General features: G+C 36.2%; 1 long non-coding RNA gene across 1 annotated transcript; it reads left to right on the top strand.

Moving 5' to 3' along the window:
• Positions 1–2,765, top strand: LOC105356838 (uncharacterized). Its single transcript, XR_002292813.3, has 3 exons — positions 1–138; positions 216–306; positions 2,646–2,765. It is a non-coding gene; the product is annotated as an uncharacterized LOC105356838 (long non-coding RNA).
• The last annotated feature ends 7,689 nt before the right edge of the window (positions 2,766–10,454 follow it).

The following is a 10,454-nucleotide window of genomic DNA, read 5'->3' as shown; positions in this document are numbered from 1 at the left end:
TAGAGACCGACCTCCCGACTAGGTTGACGATACTAAACGTTCAAGATGAAGATGAAGGACTTTATCGATGTACTGTAACTAACTGGAATGGACTTCAAGAAATTGGGTGGAATTTAACTTTGTCTGAGGAAGTTAAAGGTACGTGAGGCATAGACAGAAAAAAAAATTCAAATAACTTACCAACATTTGATTAAACTATTTACTTCCCCCCCCAGAAATCAGATATTCATCACATTGTCTTCTAAAAGTCCCGACTGGAGCAGGAATTTTTCTGTGTTGTGCCCTCTCAGTTGTCTGCTACTACAGGTAAATGATTCCATTCAGGTTCAGACACAAAACCAATTAAGTGTTTTCATTGTTTATGTTTTGCTCCATTTCAGGAGAATGTATTGAAAGTTTAATCCCTAAATTAGATAACATAAAATTACTGATCGACAATTTGGACAAACGTCCCTAAAAATGCTCACTTTTAGTAAAAAGAACATTTTAAAAACATTAATTAATCATTATTTTACTAAGGATTGATCAGAATAACACAGAAACTTAATTTGATTTAAATACAACTTAAACAGGTTTTTTTTTTAAAGGGAATTACTTATTGTTGGTATTTATTTGTTAAAAATGTAATTAATGTTAATAAAATGCATTCATCATGACACATATAGTGGATAGTAGTTATAACAATAATAGCACGTCATGACACGTCAAGACAGAAACGCGTCTGGTTTTTTTCTGGATCTAAACTGGTCCAGTTTTTGGTCCACAAACGGAGAAAGAAAATTTTCTGCGGTTGGTTTGTGCTACTGGTAGTGCAAACCTTCTAGTCCCTTTTAGTTTAAAGGTATTTTCTTTGTTTATAAATATTTTCGGAATATCGTCTGTTAGTAAGAAATTAAATGCCTGACACACTGTATTATATCCTGTAATTTAAAAGTTTAGATTGTATAAAAAGTTGTTCTAAATATCCTGCTTTTTTTACAATCCGAACTGCTCATTTTTGTAATATATACAATTCAATTTTATTTATATAGCCCAATTTGTCTCAATGGGCATCACACAGGATGGCTGTAGATTTATAATTATTCCTTCAAACTTCATTACAGAATTAGAAAACGTAATTAATTCTTCAATAAAATGAAGCAGCTCTTTGCAAAAAAAAAAAAAACGTTCATATGGTTGAATTTTTTTTAATTCATGAAATGCAGTTATAATGGTACCTTCAAAAACTTCCAAACTTGTACTTTATTGCATGTATTCATTTGTTTAAAGATCAAGGGAGATTATTTCACAATGATTTCATTAACGTAACATTTATTCATTTTATAAAGTATAAGACAAAATGATTGACAGCAGTCGTAGTTTATTGTTGACATTATTGTCATCACCATTAATAGTGTTAATGTTTAGGTTATTTTACATAACTACAATGGAATAAATATAATGTTAAGTGTTTAAACTATAGTATCTGTATAAAAACTATGGACGTTTTCTTCACATATAATTTTAAAGTAATATTTAATCCACAATTGCAATTTCAATTTCAATTTAATATGAAAATTTAATCTTGCATGTTTAAAAAAATAATATTAATAAAAGCGAAACCGAATGCAATTTAAATTGTCATCTAACTTGTCTAAATTATCATTTAAATTGTCATTTAAATTTGGTACCATAAGTCAAATAAAAATGCCCTCTGCGATTTACAGTTCAAGAAAAAAAAGACATCTTAATTAAATGTTTCCTTTAAAATATTTTCAAAAGTACCTTAAGACCTAATGATTTCAATTTGCTGTTGAGTTTTTGTGCAAAAATGTAAAAGAAACTGCTAAACAATGCTTTCCCAGTGTAATGCACTTTTATTTAGGTTGTTTTTTCTGAGCCAAAAGTCAAACTGACTATTGAGAATTTAATTTCGCTTTGAAATATAGGTGAAAACATTTCCATAAACAACTTTGTGATTGTCTGCACGGTGGCGCAGTGGTTAGCGCTCTTGCCTCACAGCAAAAAGGCCTCTGGTTCAAGTCCCGGCCGGGGGATATGAAAAACAGAACATCAATGGGGGACCTTTCTGTGTGGAGTTTGCATGTTCTCCTGTGTATGTGTGGGTTCTCTCCGGGATCTCCAAAAACATGCTTCATAGGTTAATTAGCAACCCTAGGTATGACTGTGAGCGTGAATGGGTGTGTGATTGTGGACATTCTACCCTGCGACAGACTGGCGACCTGTCCAGGGTGTCCCCTGCCTTCGCCCACAAGTGGCCGGGATAGGCTCCGGCAACCCCGAAAGGAAAAACGGTTAAGAATGAATGAACTTTGTGATTGTTACTTGTGAATGAATGTATTTTAGAAAATGGTTAGATTATCTGATTATTAGATGTTATAAACTGTTACACAGTCCAAGTTTCTTCATGGTAGATTTGAATTATTGTTGTCATCTTAGATGAGTAAACACACACAAGGGTTTGGTGACTTTAAGTCAGTTTAGGATTTTTGGACTATTTTTGGACATTTTAACTACTGGTACGTTGAGCTCATATTAAACAGAAACAGAACACATGCCTGTCTTAGTTTACAGACCAATAATGTTTTAGTTTAAAAGCACATAAAAGAAAATAAATCAAAATGCTTGTTTGCTTATCTCTGCAGAAAATGTAGAAGAAGAGCAGAGTCTCAGTAAGACGAGGTCAGTGAAACTTTACCGTCTGCAACAGATTTCTTCGACTGTGTCTCCTGAAAACACTGGAGAGCAGAGCATCTGTGTGTCTGACCAAAACCTTTCTGAAGCTCTGGTCTGTCGTCCTGTCTGCTCTTATTCTCACCTTTAACCTCAGTCCGATGATTCATCTTTCACTTCCTTCATAAAGTTGTTCTTCTCTGCAGTTTCCACTCTAAGCCTCTGTCTTGATGCTGAAAAAATAATAGAAGAAGATGACAGAAGAGAACATGGACTTTATTCAAACTTTGGTAACTCTTTTTAAAGCAGCTTGGTTGTTGTTGTTTTTTTTTTACTCAAAAATGCTTAAATCTTGTGGCAAAAGTAAGAAGTACAACAAGATGAAACAAAAGTTTCCTACGAGAGGCTGATCCTCTCACATGTATCCAAGAAGATATGAAAGGGTTACTATACTTGGGATGACATCAAACGTCCACTCAAGAACCTGCATGTGATAAAATGTAAAGATTTCATGAAAGAATAAAGAGAGTTGTGTGTATGCTTTCCCTACCAGCATCTTCCACCCTGCAGTAATGTACTGATTGTTTCAGGCGCCTCTTTGCACAGCCTACACCTTGAGTCTTGTCTGGTTTGGTAGATCTGAGCCTCTATCACTCTGGTGCTCAGGGCTTGTTCCTGAGCTGCCACGAACAGCGGCTGGGTTGCTCAGTGCTCCGTTGGTAGGGTGCAGGACTGGCACGCAGGAAACCAGGGTTCATTCGTCCAGGGGCGGAATGGACAATCAATGGTCATGGGGCAATTTCCATAACAGCGGCGAGCACTTCACATAACCTAACTTAGCATCAGACGTCGCACGGCCAAACAAGATCTGTGTCAGGTGCTGGGAGAGTGGGCTACTGGAACAAGATGGAAATGGACTAGATGTGAGAACAAGGTCCTGTTGAAATGCTACGACTCAAGCAATCCCACCTTCCTTGTTGGACGGTGGAGGAAAGGAAAAGGAGAGAGTGGGATCATGGGGAATAAGGGGTTAAAATGGGGAAGATGGGGGGGTTGATAATACAGTCAACTGAAGAGTGTCATAGGTAAATTGGATGACTTAGTTCTCACATACACACACCAACATATAGTCTGCACAAAGCTATTTACAGGTTTTGAGGATATTCATAAATTAATTATGGAAGATTGATTATTATGCTTCCAACAATAAAGAAATAAAACCTCCACCATACCCATGTACAACCAGAAGGTAAGCTGACACAGACCGGTTTAATGTCAGACAAAAATGTCAGGCTAAATGTCATATCATTTTTTTAAAGCCTAATTTAACTGAATGAATAAATACAAAAAAAAGTCACTAAAACTGGTATTTTCTAAATGTAGTAAACATGAATCCACTGTTTGATCAACTTTATTAGCAGCATCCCCTTAACAATAGACAGCCGGTTGCTGAATATCCTGCATTTTTTATGATGGTCTGCAGGAGCAACTGTCACAATAGATCCATATTTGGAGTAAAGATTTCTGAGTTTTGTCTGTTAAATGCAGATTTCTTTTATTTTGAAGTCGAAGGCTCTTCTTTTGTTTTCTCACTGGTTCTTTTTTTTAACTTGTCATGCGTCAAGAACGAGGTGGATGTGGTGGACAAAAACCACAGACTTTTCTCAGATAACATTTTCTTTAGAATCAGATGATAAATACAACAGAACAATTTTAAGTCGTGTTTTTTTTTTTTACTCTGTGGCCTCAGCATTTTAATCCTTCTTAACACGGTGAGTGACGTTTTCATCAAAGAGTTCCAGTTAGTTTCCATCTGATCACATGACATTCTCCCTATCCTCCTCTGGATCGTCCAGATTGTCTATGGAGAACTTTAGACGGGTCTGGACATGAGGACCTTTAGAGCGCTGCAGGATTTGAATCCATGAAGATGTTGTGTGTTACTATAGTAACCTATCATGGTCCCAGCTCGCTTCAGGTCATTTACCAGTTCCTTTGTGTAGTTCTGGACTGTGTCCTCATCATTCTTAAGGTCATTTGTACTTGACCAGGTGAGATCCTGCAATGGATGGAGATCGTCAGAATCTGTACTGATTAGATGATAGGTTTCTTCTAAAATGTATTAGCAAACATGATATTTAGTCATTTATTTAGACATTTAGTCAGGATGAAGTCTTAAAGCTGTCTGTTAAGGGACCTCTGCTCAGGTCCATGATTTTAAATTTGTTTTCTTCTTTTTCTCAGTTTTACATTTTGTGCACCAACGTTGTTTTTGTCCAATCTTCTGTTTCAGTTTTTCTCTGTTTCTTGTCCTTTTAGATCAGGTTAGAGTTTATAATCACCTCAGTTGATTCTACCTTGTTACCTTTTTACCTAGTTATGACAAGTCTGTAGTTTCAGTGGCTCCTTGCTGTTTCCTGTCATTGCTGTGAGTTTCCTTCTGTCATGTTTCGCTTTAGTAACGTCTCCATTTTCCATGTTTTGGTTCAGGTTTTTGGTTTTCGTTTTCATTTGTTTCATTTCAGTTAATAAACCTGTTAAGGAACCATAACTTCTGCTCTTTCTGAATTTCTGACCTTTTTATAGTTCTGATGTCTTATCTGCAGATGTAAAAAAAAAATTTTTTTTATCGTTTTAAATTAAAAAGCAACACTGACTGGAGTCCCAGACAGAACCTGCACGGGTTCAAATGTTACAATCACATTTAATTTAGTTTGTAACACTAGACAAATCTTTAAATATATTTTTACGCTAAATAAAAAATTACGATGGCTTTTTCAAATGGAAATGATAAATAATATTTATTTTATGAAATAAACAATAAAGTCGTAGTTTCAAATAACTCAGCTAAATCTATTTTTTTATTTGACATTTCAATAAACCGTCTGTGGGAAAGAGCAGCGGGTCCGTGTGTTGTAATATTTATTTACAGAAGAGGAACACCTAACGTGTGAATTTGCTTCAGCGGCACGTCAGTTTGCGTTTGTGTTTCATGTGTGTAGGAGGAGGAGAGTTAGGGTGCATGTGAGCGGTTCTGATCCATGAAGTCGCTGCTTTTTTTATCAACGTACCGGTACAGACACTGAGAGCAACAAAAGACGTAAACAAGGATGAAACTATTTAGAAATGAGAAATGGTTTGGTATACTTTAGTTCTACTAAGTATGTGAAAAGATGAGGTCCATGCTCCAAACACACTCCCCTTTACAGCCTCTATGGCTCACATAGAACATCTGCTAGAAGAAGGTTTTCTAGAAATTTAAAATAAATGTATAAAACCCACAATCCCCTCTGAGTTCTACCTCGGTAAAAGTTATGACTCTCTTTTGGCTGTGGCCTGCCAAAGCGGTCACATGATGTAATAAACAACAAAAAGCTTCCATGCTTTTGTGCTTTGACACCTTTCTGTGTTCCTGCCCTCATTGTTTCCACAACCCACATTGTATCTAATTAAAAACTCTTCAGTCGTTAAGTCACAGAAATAATCAAGCATTTAGCCAAAGTTAAAAACTTAAATAGAAAACAAGTATTGAGATGGATTTTGCCTGAAAAACTGCTAAATAAATAAATAAAGCTGAATATGATTATGATTATTTGATAACATTTTCCGATCAGAAACCTGACAGATCTTCATGTTTCTGATTCAAAGAATCGGGAACAAACATTAAGATGTTGTCATTTTCCTGATGCTTTTGTTCAGAGTGACCTAAATGATAACAAGTGGAGTCAAGTCAGAATCAAAATTAGTGTGAAGCTGTGGGAGAATTAAAGAACCACTCCAATGAAAATAATGTTTTTGACGTGTTCTTTTGCCACTTTTTTATGATGGAGGACATATATAAAGAAAATTAAGCTGCAAATAGCATTTCTGACAACTTATGTTCAAATCACTGTGGAGCCGATGAAAAAGGCTGTTTGAAAAAGAGAGTTTGAAAAAATACGCTGCCACAAGAACCCTGCTCGGCTTAAAAACAGAGATCTCTCAGGAACACACGGGGTACGAGGGGGCAGACAAATTTTAGCAAACAGCAATTTGTTTTAATTTAGTAATATAATAATCATAATTAAAAGACCACTGCAAAGCTTTAGATGTAAATCAAAAGGTAATCAGACTTTAGCTGTTTTGTGAAGCTTCTACACGTGAAGCTTGATGTCGTTCTTTTGCCGGAGCTAAAGTTTGGCTCCTGAGCTACTGCTGTTTGTTTGCACAGATCAGTGAGTGAGAGGACTAGTAAACTTTAAAAACCACAAACTCAAAGTAGAAGTCAGTCTCAGTTTTCTCAGTTTCACACTTTACAAAAGGTGTTGTTTATCAGTTACAAATCTTTTCACGCTAGCTTGAACCGTGTGTCTAAGATCTTCAGTGTTATTAAAATTGCACTTTGTACAGATATATACCATGGAATGGAATTTCATGTGCTTTGAGGGATGTTGTTGTTTAAGTTTGTACGAAGACTGAAGTGTTTGCTTCCTTTGGGGAGTGCAACCTTGTACTTCCTTTTCTATTTTCTTTCTAATGAGGTGCATATAATTCCTCCGTCTGGATAAAACACTGGATTCAAATATAGGACTGAGTGATCAGAGATGCAATCAGATTAATAACTAGCCTCAAGGTTTTACACAGCGGCCTGAAGGAACACTAAGGGAAAGAAATACAGCAAAGTTGAATGTGTCTGACATCACACGCCTGCAGAACGCTCGTGCTTCTGCTTTGAGCATGAAAGAGTTCTTGCAAGCACAGATCTTTAGTTGTACTTTGTGTTCAGCTTCAGAACCAGTTGAAAAGAAACAGGATTGAGACGGTTTATGGCTGATCTTATTTATTACAATTAACTGTCACACATGCGTCACAACCACAGACATTCTGTATTTAAACTTTGCTACGTGTTTTTTCCACAAAATGCTGGTGGTTTTTCTTGAACTGACATTGAGCTGCAGCGCTTCAATACTTAGACCTCAAAAGATTCCGAACCACGTAACGGTAAGTCACAGTTTTACAGCAACTTTATAAACTGAGTTAATGTGCAATAAGTGATAGAGAGATAAATCTACACAAATTCTCACGTTTGTTACCAAAAACCATGAAGGTAAATCTGAAACCCAATATAAATTTTTTGAGGTTTTTATTTTATTTTATGAGGAGTTTGATAAAATGTGTTTGTTTTCGTCAACATGACCTGTGAGCATTTTATTTTAATTCATTTGAAGTTTTGTGGTTTTACTTTAAACAAATTTAAAATAATGTTACATAGAAATGTATGCAAATACAATATAGTAGCAGCTTTTAGTGTTTAATCATTAAATACATTTATGATTTCAATGCATCAGACACGATGTACATCACCATTAACAGGTCCCCAGTTTGTTGCAGACCCTCACACACATGCACACACTCGCATCTAGTCACCTGTGAACCTGCAAAGCATATTTTTGGACTGTGGGAGGAAGAGAAAACCCACGTCTGCACAAGGAGAACATGCAAACTCCACACTAGAGAGAATCCAGCCAGGATTTGAACCAAGATCTCGCTGTGAGGTGGGAGTGCAGTACCTCGTCCAATAAATTCCAGTTGTTTATCGTGCAGTGCAGTGTCTTTTAAAATCCATTAGATAAAAAAGAAGCACCAAATTTAGATTGAAAGCATAAGAATGCAGGAAATAGAGCTAGACACACAAAGCGTCATCTTTAACACATCTTTAACCCAGAAACCTTTATAGACCTGTTAACCATTGACATTGCACTGAAGATCCGGACTGAGTGACCCCTCCCTCCTGAGAAAAAAAGTCAACATTTTTAAAAAACTAATTCTTAGAACTATAAGTAAAAGAAGGATAATGGAATTATGATAATAAAGTTACAATTTCAATCATCTAAGCTGACAATTAATACATTTATGAGGCAAAAGACTGTTTACTAAGAAAAATGTAAACAACAAAAAACAATGTTGGGTTTCAGTTTGAGAGATGTGGGCGCCACTATAAGATCTGACTTCAGCATTGGTTTCATAAGTCAGAAAAAGTCTTTTAGTGAGTCAATGTTGTTTTATTATAAGTATAAGGACCTTAAAAAGATTCTTGACCCACAATAAGGAGTAATTTTCTGGCGGATGAGCCATTTACGCCATTGGCAGTAGTTGCAGTGATCAACATGATCCAAATGCATTATGGAACATAGATTCCTATGATAAATTATGATAAACTATAACTTATTCCTAACTTTAATCACCACATAATGTGAATGGAAGCTTACGTAAACAACAAATTTTCCCTTGTAAAACTACAGCTTTTTTCTCATAATTTTACAACTTTATTCTCATAAGTTTGTGTTTTATTTTATGGTGGCCTTAATACTCATATTGCCACACTTTTTTAATATATTCTTGCTAAATTATTTTTCACAATATTTATTATAGTGAGAGTTATAAACTGACCAATCAGTTACCTGAATAGAAGCATGGGGGTCTCACATGGAATGTTGAAAACATTTGATTGACAGATTCTCCCAAGCCCGCTTTCAATTGGTGTGGCCTTCCAACAAGCTCACACCTGAACTTTGACAGTGGTTGCCATAGAAACAATGACTCAGACCACTTCAGGTCAACCACTACTTAGTGACGTTTCCGACTTCAGCATTCACATTGAGAAAAAATGGCGACTGTATTCACTTCATTACACTGAAGTAAGCCATTTCCTATGGATGATGTCACTCTTACTCAGTCCAGTTCTCATGTACAGTCCATGCTACAAACACAGTATTTTTATTGGCTCTCTGATGTCATCCAAAACATCCATCATTATTTTGGCAGCTGTTATGGGCCCCGTTGCCTGTTCCATGCATCCTGAAATATTAGAGATCCGTCCCAACTTTCTTCATAGAAACCGTTGGCCAGTCCATGAATCCATTTGAAAGCTCACATCACCAAAAGATGAAGTGTCCTCAGGAACAAGGAACCCTCAACAGCCCAACACTTTTACCTCCATATAATTGTTAAGATGTTTTTTAATCATTCTCCGTTGATTTACATGTTATAGAGTTTGAGGTCTGAACCTCAATTTAAATATTTCAAGTCAACCCAAGGACACAAATGTTTCCTGATGTTTTATAGACTGTCCTAAAGTCCATATTATGGTAAGAATGGTGTTTACTTATATAGTGCTTTACTACCTTCTAGGCCAAAGCACTTTACAGTCACAGTCCCATTCACCCATTTACACACACATTCGACACACTGATAGTGGCTGTGCTGCCTTATGCTACATTCACACTAGAAAGGCAGGGAGGGGCTTCTTCTTCTTCTTGTTCTTTTTCTACTACTCACCAGCACTTGTACCCCGCCTACAGTTGGAAGAGGTTTGGTGGGAAATGTGGAAGCGAGGAAAATCTTTACAGATCTTTCAGACTTTGTCTTTCACAGCTCTATTACGATATATGAAAGACTTGGTGTCATATGATTCCAGCCGGGCACAGAGCGCAAATATAAGTTTGTCCTCCATGATGAATTTTCAAATGGTTGGCACTTTCTGAATTAAAAGCGACGCCACCCAAATGTCACTAACAAATCTGAGTTCCTGATTAGTCAAAGTTGGACCTGGTTTAATTTACAATCTGCATTCAGTGGCCACGCGCTTTGTAGGCTAAAAATGGTCTTAAAAATCAATGTATTTATAAAGCACTTAGAAAAGCAGGAGCAACCAAAGCGCTAAGCGTGAAATCAAATATACATAAAATCATTAAACCATAAAAGAAACTATAACAATAAAACAATAAAAGCAATAAAACAAT

This window comes from Oryzias latipes, chromosome 21 (genome assembly GCF_053564925.1).
Source record: "Oryzias latipes strain Hd-rR chromosome 21, Olatipes_Hd-rR_3.1".
NCBI lineage: Eukaryota > Metazoa > Chordata > Actinopteri > Beloniformes > Adrianichthyidae > Oryzias > Oryzias latipes.
The sequence above is the reverse complement of the archived record's forward strand: the minus strand, read 5'-3'. Positions and strand labels throughout refer to the sequence as shown.